The following is an 18,142-nucleotide window of genomic DNA, read 5'->3' on the forward strand; positions in this document are numbered from 1 at the left end:
ACACATTGGGTGTGTATATTCATTGATGAAAATCAAAGAGGGTACTATTTCGATAGCCTAGCTTTACCATTTCCAAAAGAAATAAAAACTTTTTTAAATAAAAATTGTAAAATATATTTTACAAATAGTTCTGCATATCAAGATGATAATTCAATCTTGTGTGGACAATTTGTGTTGTACTTTCTGCATCATATTGTACGAAAGAAAAGCTTTCAAAAATGTTTAAATTTATTCAGAAAAAATAATCTTAAACAAAATGATAATATTGTATTCAAACATGTTACCAATATAATGAAAAAGAAAAACAAGTAGAATAGCTTAATAAAATTTTTATTTACAATTTAAAATCTTGTATTTTTATTTACAAGAACATATCATTTCCTTTTTACAACTTTGCAAATGCATTAGTTAATGTTCTAGTACGTTGAAACTTCCACCAATAACATAATTGTTGTGCATTACGAAATGCACATCCTGATTTTTTATCAAGTTTAATATTTTGTTCATGAAAAGTACAATAATCATTAAATACGTTTGCATGCAATGTGTTTAATGGTGGACACTGTTTACTTTCCAAATCAATAACATTAGCTAGTGCAAAAATATTTTTAATCCAAAGTGTTTTTTCTGCACCTTTACAATAAAAGGTTGCATCTTGTTTACAAAGTTGATATATAAGGTTACGTATGTGTGATACAGTATAACCGCATTTATCATTCCAAGTTAATCCGTGTAAGTTTAATGTTAACCATTCAATTTGTTTTTGACATCCTAACGGGAGTACATTGTATTCTACTGGCGATTTTATTAAACAATGCAAATTTACTGTATCATCACACGCAGTTAAACAAAATTCACGTATAATAAATTCATGATTTGAAATCTTAAAACCTTGTATGTCAATAATATATTCATTAACACATGGTGAAATTTTATGTTTACGTTCTAAGAAAAAAGGTATAATTTGTCCAACAAATTCAGTGTTCTTTAAACAATCACGCGCTTTGCGTATAAAGTTTATACTTGAAATTTCACTATGGTGTTCTTCAAACACTTCAAATAAATCAATAAGAGTAATATCGTTGGATAAATATTCTACAGCAAAAGTTCCTACATCATGAAGAAATAAACATTCATGTTCAAGATGTAGCAAGCATTGTTCACAAAAAATATTGTTTAATCGTAAGTATAAACTTATAGTTTTTAAAACACAAAGTTCACTAATATTTTCTTCACTACATAATACACATACACTAATATCGGAAAACATTTTGCACAGTATGTTTTCTTAACACACTTCACTATACGCATTCGATCTGTCTTTCTCAAGTAAAATACGCAAAAGATCTTCTCTTGCATTCACATCAATTGTTAGTTCCCCATATGTAATATTAAAATAGTCTCTTGTTACTGGTCCAATAGTGTGTGTTTCTCCTTAAATGTTAAACAGTTCGTCCTGTACACGTGGAGTCGTCAGCACATACCAAACACGTAATCGTAAAATATCGTCATCACAATAAAAGCATTCATGAGTCCAATGAAAAGTATCATTCCAATAACATGCATAGCATATCAAATAATCATTTGGATTCCATTTCACAATACTGTCTCTAATACAGTTCACATCCACGTAGTTAACACAACATTCACACTTCCACCCTAATTCTGCTGAAGCAGGTGAAGGTGGCGGCGTACCCACATTTGATACCAGGACTTCGTCTGATTCCGCCTCAGAATCCACGTTATCCTCCGAAAACTCGTACACCTCGTCATCGGGTAAATCATTTGTCTCTTCACTATCAGATGATAAACATGGGTAAACTTCTACATTATCATTTTCATATCTTTCTAATTGTGTTTCGTTAAATGATGAATCGGGAGAATTTGGATAGTTCTCTATTTTTACTTTCTTTTTACAAAAAGTATCATTCTCATCGTCTAACTTACGCTTCTCAACATTGTCTTCAACAAACTGATTGTTCTCCATCGCTAACAAAACTATACATATAATTTTTAGAAATCAATATTTAAATAAAAAATCGAATGACGACACGCGCTCGCGTCCGCACACGCGGGTGTTTTCCGGTCGCGCACGCCTCCGCGCACCTTCCCGCGCCCGCCCCGCGCCGCGCCGCGTTTCCACCATCGGCTGCAAGGTTCTAACATTTTTCTTAAAATTATTATTATTTTTTCAAAAACATCCCAACTGCAAAACCATCGTTTACATATTATGTTCCCACGCTATCAACATCTGGTACTATTCTTTCTTTCTTTCTTATTTACAATTCATCTTTCGCAACAAGCCTTTTCCCACACCAACCCTACAAAATCTTTTAAACACAAACAAGTATATAGCATTGTATGCTTCATTTCTCTTTTATCCTTCTCACCAATTATTCTTTTTAAAAACATACACCTGCATAGCGTTGTATATACAATTTCTCTTTTATCCTCTATTATCCTTTTTGTATTCTTTAAACATATACCTATATAACGTTGTATGGTTCATTCTCTTTTATCCTTTTGTTTACATACCGTTAAAGAATTCTATACACCTTCTCATCACACCCCCACCTCCAAACCATATGTTTTTCTATCGTCTCATATTGTATCCCCCTTCCCCTACTACAACCATTCTCTTTTGTTCTCTTTTGTTTACGTACACCTGGTGCCTCTCTAATACAAATACAAAGGGATTCTATTGTGTTTTACCCCCCTCCACTTTAGGATAGAAAACGACATATAACTACTATGGTCTGTCTGCAAAAGTATTTTAATGTATAAAATCAAGGCTATTGTCCTAGTCCACTTTCTGGTTTCTCAACTGCAGCGACCTTGCTCATAAACGACGGTAGGTTTATAACTCTGTAAAAAGCTTCAAAGAAATTGATAACTTATTTGCAGAAGAGTAGTGACAGTAGCTACATTAAACTGACAGATTAAAGATTACATCAAATGTAGGAAAGGACACACAGGCACGTAGCCAAGGGGGTCAGGACCCTTCCCCCTTCGAGACCAGAAATGAAAAAAAAAGAGGATCAGTGTTAAAAATGAAAAACTACAGGAAGCTTTTGGTTGTTCTTTCTTATGAGGAGATTTGTATTACTTGCAATACATGGTGGCGAAGTGAGCGAGATACCCTGTAAAAGTCAGGGAATTTGAAATTTCTAGAAAAGTTACGGAATGCTCAGAATTTCTGCTACTAGATTCAAGCTTACGAAAGTTTCACGGAGATTTCCAGCTTCCGAAAGCATAGTGCCGTTGTGTAACAGCGTGGACATTTTTTATCATAATTTTTCGTTATCGTATCCTTGCAGTATCAAACATGTTATTTCAAAAACAATTTTCTACTGCTCCTTTAACCTGTCATTTGGAACACACACTAGCTGACGAAATAATAAAAACAAAACTTTTATGTGGAAAGAAAGTTCTGTTAACATTTGATTCAATAGAGAAAAGAACGCAGATATTGTAAAATATTTTACAAAACATTATTGAGTACGTACTTTTTATAATAGTTGAGGTCATAATGAAAGGAAAATTGTTATATTTAAATAAACAGAAGAAGGACGTAAATATTGTATAATCTTTTTCAATACGTTTTTTTTTTATTATTTTACTCGAGATTTCTTCATGGTTTGTTATTAAAATACTTACCAGCATATCCTCATTCTATTGTCCTCACAATCCAATATATGTTGATAGTAAAGTCGTTTAGATTGATCGAGCTTCTGGGCCTTCAGAATTTCATGTTACGCCCCCCCCCCTTCCCCCTCCCATTACGAAATCCTGGCTAAAGGAGCCAATATATTTTCCAGTAAAATAGTGTAGAATGATGTAGCGTCTGGTGTGATAACCATAGTATTTCATGTCACGGACATCCCCTTCACGAAATCCTGGCTATGTGCCTGAGTCACGTGCTGAATGTATGGCTCCAGAAAGAAATAAATGTCTGTGATTTTCATATCTGTGATGCTTTCTGAAATTAAAAGTCATGTGATATATCAATTCGGGCCAGCATGTTCTCAAAAAGTCAATTATGAACTTTAGTGATCATTATATATACTTATTTGGAAGATTTACGTTCATCTTTATAGTTATTTACGAAAATCTAGAAGATTTGATTATCACGGAAACACATGTAAGTTAAACATATCTGCAAGCGAAGAAAGCTAACAGTGAAACTTGATATCCAAGTTGTATATCATTACATTATTTTTATTATTATTATTATTATTATTATTATTATTATTATTATTATTATTATTATTATTATTATTATTATTATTATTATTATTATTATTATTAAGCTTCCCTGCTGGATAAAAAATATCACAGATTGCAAAATGACGGATTTCAAGATGGCGGCGGAGGGTCGTGGTGTACTCTGCCTATTGTTCTTTTGCCAATATGTGAAACTACCACCGTTTGCATTGTCTATCTTTCACTACTTTTACGATTGAACAGTTTATTTGATATATTTCAATAACATAGCATAGCCCTTCTCCCGCCATCTTTGACCCCTCCCCCTCCGTTTCTTGTGGCGCTCAGCCCCTATTATTTTGCATATATATATATATATATATATATATATATATATATATATATATATATATATATATATATATATATATATATATTCACATCTTCTATCAAGTGTATTAAGTCTCATTCTGCAACTCGATTCATCCATTTGGACCCTTTACTTGTAAGAAATATCCATCAAGCAGCATAATAATAATATGGCGTTGTACACCTTTCGCCCAATCCCCACAGATTGGACACCTTAGAACAACTCTCATGCAATGTGGAGCAGAGTCATAGAAGTCGTGAATGGTAGCAAGTAACGTATTATATCATTCTGCGTGTAGTGCATTATTCATTCCGTGACAAGAAGGAAGGGTCTCCAAAACGTGACTTCAGTTACGTTCACATCTGGGAATTAAGTGGACTAGGGACAAAGTTCAACTTCACCTTGATGTTTCTCAAACCATGTCGCAACAGCTCCGTGTCGATGAGTGCATTATGTTATCGCAACATCTGAATCATAGGATGCACATGATCTCCAAAAATGGCGACATAATCACGGGTAGTGATACGACCCGTAAGCGACAGCACTGGACCAACTGAAAACCAGGATATTTTGTGGCCTGCAGCATCACAGAGTCACCGCCATGTTTCTCGGTTGAACAGAGATTCTGCGAATCATACGCTTCTTTCTGCACCCATTTCTACAAACACGGTCTATAGTTTGAAAGAAGGTGAATGATGACTCATTTGACCATATCACACGTTTTCAGTCATCAGCTGTCTATGTTGCATGTTCAGGGCACCACTGACGTCGTGCTAAGGCGTACTGGTCCTGCTGTTTTTGTTCTTCTGAGGCAAAGATAGTTTGCAGTTAAGACCGTTCGCAGGTTTATTGCTCCGTCCCTCTTTCGAATCTTCTTTTATTTATTGCAGGACCCAATATATGCTAGGACCAATCTAAACTGTGACAGTCCCTTATCAGCGGTTTCGCACATGCAAGCTGACTCTGCATTTCCTTGTCGTGTGTCCAGCGGCAATGTCAACAATTAAGAGTAGCAGTTTCAGTTCTTCCGTTGCGCACAGGTATAGAGAAAGTAATGAAAAGTAATAATATAACAAGATTCATAGGGCCATACTTCAACACCAGATTGATGCGACTATTTCTACTGAACTTAAAACAGAAAACGTCCAGATGTCTCAACAGAAAACGTCAGTAATTCAGAATTTCAACAGCAAATGCATTCTTCTTTGGGCTTTTAACGAATGAGATAGCGTATTTGATCTTATGCGCTTGCTTAAGGGTTAAATCCTCAATCCATAATTTAAGTTTGGTTTAAATTGTAAATACATTTAGGAAAGGCTGAAAATAGAGCAATTCTCGAGTGCTACATTACGTCTGGTTTGGAGTATAATTTTTTTAAAATCAAAGTTAAAAAGGAAGAGAAAAAGAACTGTAGTGCTAAAGAAAAATGAATACCAGAAATCACTTCCTCCTCCCCCCCCCACCCACCCCCCAAAAAATCAGTATTGTTCTACTGGATCCATGGGATTCAACTGGGAGCTTCATCTTCTTGAAATTGAGCATAATAGCATAGGAATGTTTCATTCTTATTTATACAACTTTTTTAGTACAAAATCTATCACAGTGATGTTGTGATGATGCAACATTTTTCTTTTTTAATTACTAAAATATGGTGTAATATTTACAGTAGATCGTTAATTTCCCTTGATATTATACAGTTCGCTGTGTATAGAACAATATCCCAAATCTCAGAGGTAGCCTGGCCAAATTAAAATGGTAACCTAGCACTCTCATTGTAATTTTAGGTCTATTATTTTACTCATCGTATCACTTACCCTCACTCCATCCTCTTATTTTTGTATCTGTGAACACTTACTTAACGAAAGCTTCACTGTTATCTACAATGTTCTCATGTATCTTTTAAAAAGTATGAATACGATCTGCTACAGTTTGTATTTCCATTATATTATCATAAATGTGTAAGAATATAACGGCGTAATTTTATATTAGGATAGCATAAGGAAACTAAAATTTAATTATTTGTTATCAACTTTGACGTCAAAATTCTCTACTATAGGCGACCTTAAATCATTTAATTTGTTTTCAGTCGTTTAATTTAATTTTATTCTTGTACCAAGATTGACCTTAGTCATTTAATTTCCTTTATCCTAATCAAAATTGACCTTAGTCCTTTATTTTGTTTTCGGATCAAAGGATCCAATATATTTCAATAAAAAATATTCTTGTACACTTTATGTCTGGAGAACTACATATAGTGTAGTCCAGGGTGCGAGTTAGGCGATTTTTCCAGGGGGGGTGTAAAGTAAAAAGAAAAAAGTTTAAGCCAACTTCATATAATCGTGTCAACCCTGCTGACAACAGCGATTAAACTTAACACACTTGGCTTAGATTTGGGGGAAAGTACACCAAAATTATATCATTTTTATCCTAACCTTCAGGAGCAGCAGATCTCACTAACATTTCTTTTTTTGAAAAAAAAAAAAAAAACACCTAACCTAACCTTCCCTTCTGCTAGCCCATACACAAGTATGTGATTAACCTACTTAACCAATTTCTTTCTGCTGTTATATGTACACAATAAGGCAGGTAAAATAAAAAGAAAGGTCCTGCACAGAGTATTCATATAAATTCAAAGCACCATATGCTATATAATAAGATACATGTTAACGTACTGAAAATAAATTCTTTGCTCACCTTTGTTCCACAATCCTCAGTACAGGTTCACGTCTAATTAAAATGAACAGTTCCTTGGTATAAGAATCTTAATCTTTCCTCCTCAGTTTCTACAGCACTTACACTACGTACAAGTATTTGTATAAAGTTTGGTCAATGAAGCATAATGAAACACAGTCCTTAATGAAAATGAAAGAGTTCCTCAGTAAAACAATTTTGTTCTCTCCCTTCATTCGGAGTATTCCTTTTACACCCTCTCGGATTATCGAAAGCACAATGACTTCCTTCTTTTAACCACAATTTGCTGGATTTACGTTTAGTACATTGAATTGAAAAATTTGAATGATGTAAGGAATATAACTGAGGGCCGGAGGGGAAAATAGCATCCCCCCATGGGATTTTTCTGCCTTCCAGCCAGGGATAAAAGCTTTCCAGAGGGGGATTTTCCCCACCATCCCCGGCCGTAATTCTCACCCTGGTGTAGCCAAACACTTAACTCAGTATGATGTGCTTACCGTAGAAAATACGAAAACTCGACTTAGGGGCCGTTCAAAAATTTTGTGGCCCTTTATCCCAAAACTAAATATTGACCAAGATTGTGATTTTTGATCTTTTTTGGGGAGGATAATTCCTAAAATTCTTTTTAGGAATGACCCCCCCCCAAAAAAAGGATCAAGTTAAATAGTAAGGTAGATTATGATACAAGAATAAAATTCTTTTTATTCTTGTATCATAATCTACCTTACTATTTAACTTGTATTTCATTCTTACATCATTGTCGACCTCTACATAAAATTGATAACAATACCTACCTGTAGGTAGTCGCTCAATTTACTTTTCCGTGTGTACCTTTACGACTTTAATTATATTTTATTTATTATTTGTGCTAGGTGCTACTCGCAAATTTAATAGGTTATTTTTGAGTTGCGATCAATGAGTGACTAGCATATTTAATTTATCATTGTGGTACACACTATATGCGTCACTAATCACCCATTTTTCTGCTACATGGCATATTATTATTATTATTATTATTATTATTATTATTATTATTATTATTATTATTATTATTATTATTATTATTATTATTATTATTATTATTGTAATATATTTTAGAAACCAAATTCTCAAAGCAAAATAAACTTAACAATGCACCAATGCCCTTAATGATCAGAATTTTATAATATTTAATATTCTACTTAGAACTTCCTAAATATGACGTTACTCTCATTAGTAAATATAAACAAATTTAATAATTTAATAGTAGTATGCAGAGCATTGCATATTATATGCACAAGTAGATATAAGTTATTAACCAGAATTTAGGGTACTAGTCATCATTAAATTTATGTGATTAGTTACTTGACAATACGTTGTGGATTTTTTAAAAACATATGTTGTCCTTATTTTGGTATCAGATACATAGTGGTACAATAGTAGACCCTTTGTCTCTAGTGCGAAAGTTTCTTGTTTCGTTCCTGAGTCCTCTGAGGTCGTAGTACAAAGAAAGAAAAATAAAAACAAATCAATTCCATGGGATTTCTGGTAGTTCTCTCACATTTCTGATAATTTTATTCATTCCTCAGATTCTTTAGCTACTTTCACATATCTGCTTTAGGCAAAGGGGACAGGTTCGTTTTGTATCTTAATTTTCTTTCCAGCCCGGAGCCTATACGAAAGCTGGACGTATAACTTGATATGGGGTCCGAATTACATTTTAGTTCCCACAAGGAATCAAATTCGGGTTTTCTGCAGAGAGCCGCGTACGCTAACTGCGTATACATGGAAGCTTATGTTGAACTAAAGATTTTATTTCATTTTCTATATGAGCATGTTATTTTAGTGTGATAACGTAATTATAATTTAAAAATCACTGTAATGCAAGAAGTGACAAGAAATAGTTGAGAGTCCCGAGACAACCATCGATATAAATTGTTCTTTACAAACTAACAAGATCAAAGATCGAATCAAGTACCTGTTAGGAACGAGGACTGTACTGTTATACCACCTATACGCAAATAAAAACAGAAAGTTTTTTTTTTTTTAATCAGAAAGACCTTATTTTGTTAAGTAACAAGTTAATTTGCTTGACCAGTGTCCCATATTTTGGTTAAATGACCTGTACTTACTGTGCTAATACGTGTGTAAGGGTGAATTTACTTTATAGATAACTTACTATGAAATTTAAATTGATGGAAAACTCTGAAGATTATAGAATAGAATATTGTAAATACCGAAATAAAGATGGAAACAAAAATTTTGGATTGAAACGAATTCTGTTTTCCTGTTATAGAAAAAATCATCTTTCGTTGATTTTAATCTTTTCCTCCTTTTCTTAAGCTCCCTCGTGGCTAAGTGGTTAGCATTCGAACCTTTGGCGTAGGAGACCTTTCTTCGGGATCATATCATAATCAAATCCAAATCAAATTAAAATCCAATCAAATCAAATCAAAATCAAATCCAAATCATATCGAATCAAATCCAAATCATATCGAATCAAATCCAAATCAAATCTAATCTAAATCAAATTGAATCCAATTAAATCCAAATCAAATCGAATCAAATCCAAATCAAATCGAATCCAAATCAAATAGAATCAAATCCAAATCAAATCGAATCAAATTTAAAACAAATCAAATCAAATCCAAATCAAATCGAATTAAATCCAAATCCAAATCAAATCAAATCAAATTCAAATCCAAATCAAATTCAAATCCAAATCAAATCCAAATCAAATCAAATCAAATCAAATCAAAATCAAATCAAAATCAAATCAAATAAAAATTAAATCAAATCTTCCTTTTTCCTTTTTTAGCAATTCTTATTGTAAATACACATTGTTTTTACAACATACCATCTCATCGAGAACGTTTTCTTATACCTCAAATAACGATTATTAAGACTCTCGTTTCAGGTATTTTTTTCTATAAAGGCAACCATAAAAGACCAGTCCACCAAACAAACAGAAGGACCTTTTTCTAGTGCAATGCTGGTTTCAACTGCTTTGGAACCGGTTCATGGGATGCTAACCAATGGCGACAGCGCCATGGAGCTTTGTACAGGACCAATTTCTCATCACATGTCAACACCCTGTCCTGAAATTTCCCCTTCCTCGGATGAGTCAGCTAAAAAATCATTTGTCTGCTCACATTGCCTTCTGGCCCGGGGTCAAATCATGTGTGATATATCAACCCAACTTGTAGTGCTTCCCAAGTTGATGGAGGTGCTGCCGAACAATTTCTACACACACACTGAATTGTAGTCCGAGTTCCTCACATATCTGGCCACTGTTCGCTTCAGTTCTCCCTGAAGATCTTCATTTGTACACGTGTTGGTCTTCCGGCATGTGATGCATCTTCAAGTGTTTCGTCACCGTCCTTAAACGTGTTAAACCACCGCTGCACTGTCGGCGTAGTCACGACATCCTCACCAAATGGCTGGCATATCTTCCGCCCCGCTGCAGCGGCGTTTGAACCCGGGTTGAACTCGTACAGCATACATGCCCTTATGACGCTCTGTGGAGCTCCCATGTTCACTCTGTCCTTATGCAAGTTCACGGTATAACTGAACTGCCACAGCCAGGCAGTCTGTTGAATATATCTACACCAATAACTGACCTTCACCTTATCTCCAATCGCATTCAACTCACGGTGTGAGGGCCAATTGAACACGGACCTCCATAAAAAGCGACAGAACTTTCTTGGTTACCTTTATAAATAGCAATTAGAGACATTTCTAAATAGCAAAAGTTCAACTAAGTCAAAACCGGAACTTTGATAGTTTATAACTTGGGATCCAAAGGCCTGTGGACCCTAATATTTCATATTTTTAATAAACTTATTAAGTTCTAAATCCGAAATTTGGTCAAGATTGGGTAAGTTTCATGATTGCAAAGATTTTTTTTTTTCGGAAAATTTGACAGAAATTGTGTTGCCCACGAGATAAATCTCATTGTCAAGTCTCGTTGGCAACACTAGTTCACTCAATTCTTAGATATCTAGCACTGTTCTAGTCTTCATTCATAGTATTCATAGTATAAAAACTATAAAGTGGTAAAGTGGTTGTATGAACACAATGAAGAGCATTTATCAAGGTTTAACCGTACGAAAGTCATTACACAATATACTGCAAAAATAAATATGATTTAAATGTTATTATATCATATCGTCCGTAGGCTTTCCCTGACGCGATGAAATCTGAGAACTTCTGGAAGAAATTAAGAAAAAGGATCAGTGCATAAATTTTGTGCTCGAGAATCAAGACGAGACAACTTTTCTACACAAAACTTACGAGACACTAACCTCAAAGTCCAAACCCTAACTGTGACGGTTTATAGCTCAAAAACTAATGGTCTACACACCACAATATTTCATTGCGCATACTTACCTTGCCAAAGTCTACCATCATGCCAAATTTGGTCAAGATTCGATGAGTTTTATAGATGCGTACAATACATACCTAAGTAAATACTATTCCATCTGATTCGTTCTTTTTATCCTTAGAAAAATTAAATAAACGACAGAAAAGTGAGTGCGGCAAAAAAAAAAAAATGGAAAACTGATAGATTTTAATATCTAGAAATTATTGGTTATAAAGATATGAAAGTCAAGAGTTCTTTTAGTCTTAATGTTGTGTAATTCTACATATTGAATATCCTTACAGTAAGATTCCCGATTTTCAGTGGTTGTGGTTTCAGGTTCAAATTCTATTTAGAGCACAATGTCTCAAGAACTTCCATACTGTATAGAGAACTAAAGCAAATCAAAATATCACTTGTTCTTCTTCTAGTAATACTAATAATAATCATTGTTATAAAGGTAACCAAGAAAGTTCTGTTGCTTTTTCTGGAGGTCTGTGTTCAAGTGGCCCTCACACTGTGAGTTGAATGCGAATGGAGATAAGGCGAAGGTCAGTTGTTGGTGTGGGTATATCCAATATACTACCGGGTTGTGGCAGTTCAGTTACACCACGAACATACGTAAGGACAGAGTGAACATGGGACAGAGCAAACATACGTAAGGACAGAGTGAACATACGTAAGGACAGAGCGAACATACGTAAGGACAGAGTGAACATGGGACCTCCACAGAGCGTCATAAGGGCGTGTATTCTGTACGAATTCAAACTGGGGTCAAATACCGCTGCACCGGGTTGGAAGATATACCAGGCCTTTCAAATAGATAAAAGATAATAGAAATGTGGAACAAGAGCTCGCTAGACAATATTATTTTACATGAGATACCGTTATCACGACTCACTTATCTGCTTTCGATTTCCAGCCATTTAGAAAATCGGCATTTATTTTCGCGTTTCTAAACAGCTGAAAATGGAAAGCCGCTAGGTGACTTGTGATAACGGTACCTCACGCAAAATAATATTGTCTAGGGCGCTCTTGTTCCATATTTCAATTATCTTTTATCTATTTGAAGATATCACATAATTACTGTAAAATTAGCGATATTTTAATTTCGCCGGGATGAAGACTCTTAACGAGAAAATATGACCTGGTGACTAGTGTACGATGGTTAACAAAAGAAATCAAATCTCTAGAATTTGTCACGCCAAAGGTGAGCAAGCAATAACTGGGACAACATCTCCTTAAATTATGATAAAAATGGAGCTATGTATAATTAAAGTAATTATTACAAAATAGAATTATGAATTTATTGTTATAGTTCATTGTATTTAATACTAATAGAAATGAATTATATTTTTTTGAAATTTCTTATTAATGGGGTTATTAATATAGTTTAATTTGTATGTATTAGATATCTAGTTAGTTTTCACTCTGTTTTGGTGAGGAAAAATCTGGTTTCGTATTGGTAATGCTGATGGCACAGTAATCCCTCCATTTAATGGATTAATTGGAACGACAGTGAATCTGTAAAATCGGCAAATCCATCAAATCGCGAATTGTGTTGGCAACATTATTTAAAATAGCGTATTTCACTTAAAATTGTGCTGTATATTGTAAATATAAAATATTTCATGTACATAACATATTAATAAACTGTGTATCAGAATAGTGAGAAAAAATGACATTGTTGTTACTTGAACGAACCAGGGGCAGCAGTGGTTCAGTGATAGAGTGTTCTCATCTTTCGCATGGGGTCCTTGGTTTGATCCCAGCTCGCAACAAGTGAGCTTTGTGATGAACAAACACCGTGTTCGTGGGTTTCCTCGGGGTTCTTCCATTGCCTCCCACTTTTTCATTCACCATTTTATTTATTTCCTCATCAACACCGTCTCCTTTAGCCTAGCTAGCGTAACCATGGGACCTCAAACTTTAAGATATATTTCATTTCATTTTGAACGAGTCAGTACCATATTATAATCACATCCGTCGTCTTGCCTTTTAAAAACAAAATCTGCTCTCAGTTTTTGCTCAACAGTTTCTTTTTTCCCAACTACATTTGCTACATTAGTCAAATTCTGTTCGTTAAATCCAAAGTCCATTAAATCATAGATTTACTGTATTTTGCTTACGTTTTGGCCACTTTCTTTACGCAGCATAGCTCGAGAACTGAGGTTACGGTAGATAAAACAGAAACTTTAGCAAACAGAATCATTCTCTCACTTTTTTATTTGGCTTTTTTTTTTTTTTGTCTAATTCGTAATTCATGCAGCATCTTCATTCCTGACATGTCTGGAAATAGGAATTAAAACTATGTTTTACCTTTTTTTCTCTCTTTCTTTACCTCTTGGTTCTCTTGTCCTTACGGTCTGTTTCCCCCATCATCTGTGTTTTCGTCTTTTTTTTTTTTTTTCTTTCTTCCAGAGAGCTCGTGTCGTCTGCCGTGTTGGGAAGAAGATACCCTCCACGTGCTAGGGATGTTTGTGCGGTCCTCACTTTTCTCGGCTCTTTTGCCCATCTGTGCTGTACTTTTTTGGTGTGTGGTATGGTCGTTCGGAGTGTATGGTGTGTGGCGGTGAGCATGATGTATTACGCAAAGGGGACGAAGCCAAGAAAGGCCATGACTTATTCCTGGAGGGCTGTCAGCTATTAGCATCTCCCACCCTACCCTCTACATAGGACCACCACATGTCTGGTGATTTCTCTTTCTCTTGTGTGCAGCCATCATACCATTTCCTTTAAAGACGAAAAAAACAGGTGAAGAAACCAGCTCACAAGACTAAATTGTAATAAACTTGTGGAACAAACGAGAATGTCTATTTCTTTGCATTGTTTATAAACAAAGAACATTAGTTGATAAATATAATGTTAAGCGACTACACTTGTCTCTGTTAGATAAATGATGTAAGGCACTTACTGGGTAAGATTTAGAAAGGCTATTCATTTAATTCTCAGACTTATGCTATAAAAATCATAGAGACAATTTAGTATCTATTCCTGCTTGTCCACTAAAATACTTTGCTGTTGTATCTACACATTGAGTGTAACGTTGTCACTAGTGCTCTCAAACGGGTCGGGTTGACCCGACCCGACCCGTGACCCGACCCGACCCGAGTCGGGTCGGGTCAGCTCGGGTCGGGTTACGGGTCGGGTCGGGTCAGGTCAACTCGGGTCGGGTTATCGGGTCGGGTCAGTCGGGTCAGTTCGGGTCGGGTTGTCGGGTCAGGCTACTCGGGTCGGGTTGTCGGGTCGGGTCAGTCGGGTCAGCTCGGGTCGGGTTGTCGGGTCGGGTTATTCGGGTCGGGTTGTCGGGTCGGGTCAATCGGGTCAGCTCGGGTCGGGTTGTCGGGTCGGGTTATTCGGGTCGGGTTGTCGGGTCGGGTCAATCGGGTCAGCTCGGGTCGGGTTGTCGGGTCGGGTTATTCGGGTCGGGTTGTCGGGTCGGGTCAATCGGGTCAGGTCGGGTCGGGTTGTCGGGTCGGGTTATCGGGTCGGGTTATCGGGTCGGGTTGTCGGGTCGGGTTATCGGGTCGGGTTGTCGGGTCGGGTTGTCGGGTCGGGTTAGTCGGGTCAGTTCACTTTGGTCAACTGAGTTTAGGTTGAGTTTAAACTCGGCTGGAGTCGAAAGCTGCTGTTTTTCACTAGCTGCCTAATTAAAAATAGCAATTTTCAATTGATTTTATAGAAACCATAAATCTATTTTGAACACTTGCAGCTAGTGTTTTTATGATAAATGCTTATTTTTCTACTTGTGTGTACTTTAATTTTTAAATGTGGAAGATTGATTTTACCAATCGACTGTAATATTAATATCTACGCCAATATGGAGTCTGGATTTAGAAGAAAACTAGAAGTTGTTTAAGCAACGCCAAAAGAGATATTGGATATGGATGACCAAGCCCAAGCAGGGCCGCGGTGGCTCAGTGGTAGAGAATTCATCTCTGGTGCATGGTGTCCAGTAGCGTAGCTAGAGTTTTTTTCAGGGGGGGGGGGCAATGAAGGGCCCAAGAGGATTTTGAGGGGGACATCTCCAATATATATATATATATATATATATATATATATATATATATATATATATATATATATATATATATATATGTGTGTGTGTGTGTGTGTGTGTGTATTTAAGGTGAATGTTTCCATCTTTATTGTTCATGATTTTACTCTTTGAAAAACAGTGAAAATATAAGAATTTAGTACCTCAAACAACTAGGATTCATTAATGCAATTGATTTCTAATATAAGTAAATAGTTATTTAATCATGGCGTTTAAAATATGTGTAGCTGGTTGACTTAAGTGGAAGCAAATACACTTTTACAGGTAAAAAAAATAACTTATAGGTTCATGCCTCTACTTGAAGAGGATCTTCCTATTCGTGTGGGCAGCAGCAAACATATCCACAACTTGTTAAAGATCTAACGATTTAGCAATTTTCTTCTCAAAATAAAGTAACACTAAGTTTTTCAACCTATCATGAGTCATTGAATTGCGTATACAAGTCTTTAATCTTTTCAAAGAAGAGAATGATCTTTCACATGTAGCACTAGAAACTGATATAATCACAGAGATGACACCTAGCTTGTAGGTTTCTAGGAATGCGTTTTTGTAGACACAAAGAAGATCAACGAAATTCGTTAAGGAACCAGCTTTCGTTTTCTTCTCGTCTTCATACAACTTAATTGTTAGAGCAACCCACATTATGCTTTATTTCTTGTTTAATTATGCTTTTTTTAAATTATGCTTTATTGTTAATTTCAATGATTATTTTACATTAATCGTGTATAATGTATATTTATTATACATTAAATATTCTAAATATCTTGATCTATTTATTGATATTTTTTTGCAACTAGTTTCTCTCATATTTAATGAACTTTCTACTTAATTCATTGTAAAGAGATGTGCTTTGCTCGAATAAATTTTTTCTATCATTTGTGTGCGCCTTACAGGTACATATATACAGAAAGGGAAAGTAAAAGATGCCACCAAAAAGTACAGAAAGTGCTTAAGTTCAAAAAGTAAACATAACAATACAGTGACGACGCCAGAAGGGGGCAAGGGGGGCGAGCGCCCCCATAGTAGCTACTTTTGCCCCCCTGACTGCCACTTAGACTGCCCCTCCAGACTCGTACAATCTTTAAACATTCTTCACGTAGTATTTTATATCAGTATCATAACCAATCTCATTGACAAATTGTAGTCCACTTTCCATGAATTTACTATGTGGCAGATTAATCCTCAAGCTTTCTTCTTTGAGCGTCTGGGTATGCACGCATATTTCTGTTTTCTAATTTAGCCCCTTTTGAGGTAAATTTTAGTTATACTTCTTTCTTATGATTTTTAATAATTGTGCCTAGCGAACAATAGTAGATTTGGTCGACTTGTTTTCTTCTCATTGGATCAACTTCGATTGGAAACAAAAGAAAGGTAAAATCAGTTACGTAACTTGTTTGTATTTATCCAGGTTTGAAGTTTTCAGTTTCATATTTTGTTTTATTTAAAACTTCATTTTCTGAAACATTATTCTCGGCTTCCAATATTCAGAGGATGTGCTTATAACAGCTTAGTTTGCAACTACCAGGGCTTAATTTTTTGAAGGAGATAAAAAGAGTTGTGTTTTCCCTTCCTGCAAATGATAATAATAAAGTTATGGAAGAAATTGATTCCCAATAAAATGTATTGTCAGAGTGCTGATCTTTAGTTAGTAATTGGTTTATACTAGTGCTCCTTTACTTATTTTGTTTCAAAGTACTGACGTGACGTCTACCATATTGACTAGGAACTGCTGAAAAATTCGTAGCCCAACCCGGAAGGAGTGCACGTGGATTGGTGAAGTTTTACTTCTTCTTCTCTTCCCCCGAGAGTCAATATACTACCTTGTACAGTGCTCCAGCTTTTGCAGAAAAGTTTAAAAAAATCTAGATTTCCTCGCAGCACTGTTCGTAGCACTACCCCTATCAGATCTAAAATGGCGTCTTTCAAGTGTTATTTAAGTTTGAGAAATAAGTACACGTAATAGTTAGACGGAGCTAAATCTGCGGAATAAGAATGATGATCTAGACATTGAAATCCTAGATTATGCAATGTCAGTTATGTTCGCAGGGGCTTGATGGACAGGTGTATTCTCCTGAAGGAACAGAATTCCTTTCTTTTCATTTTCCGCAGCGTTGAACTTTGAATTTTTCTTTCAGTTTTGTAAGTAATGTATAGATTCTGGATTAAATATCTGACCATTGAGGAGGTAGCCTACCACTCCATACTTATACCAGAAGAATGTTCCAAACAGTTTCTCAACCTACTTCTGTGTCTTGAACTTTTTGGGGCGATGGAGAAATGAGTGCTATTACTCCATTGACTGTTGTTCCGATTCAGGATCATAGTGGTACAACCATATTTCATCTATGGTTACTATTCGTCAGCGAAATTGATCAGCATTACGGTCAAACTGGGAGAAGACTTCTCTTAATGCCGTTACCCTTTTATTCTCCTGACATATATTTTGGGAACCCATTATGCCGAGAACTTGCGCATACCCAAG

The sequence above is a fragment of the Thermobia domestica genome, chromosome 5 (genome assembly GCF_964235325.1).
Source record: "Thermobia domestica chromosome 5, izTheDome1.hap1.1, whole genome shotgun sequence".
Lineage (NCBI taxonomy): Eukaryota > Metazoa > Arthropoda > Insecta > Zygentoma > Lepismatidae > Thermobia > Thermobia domestica.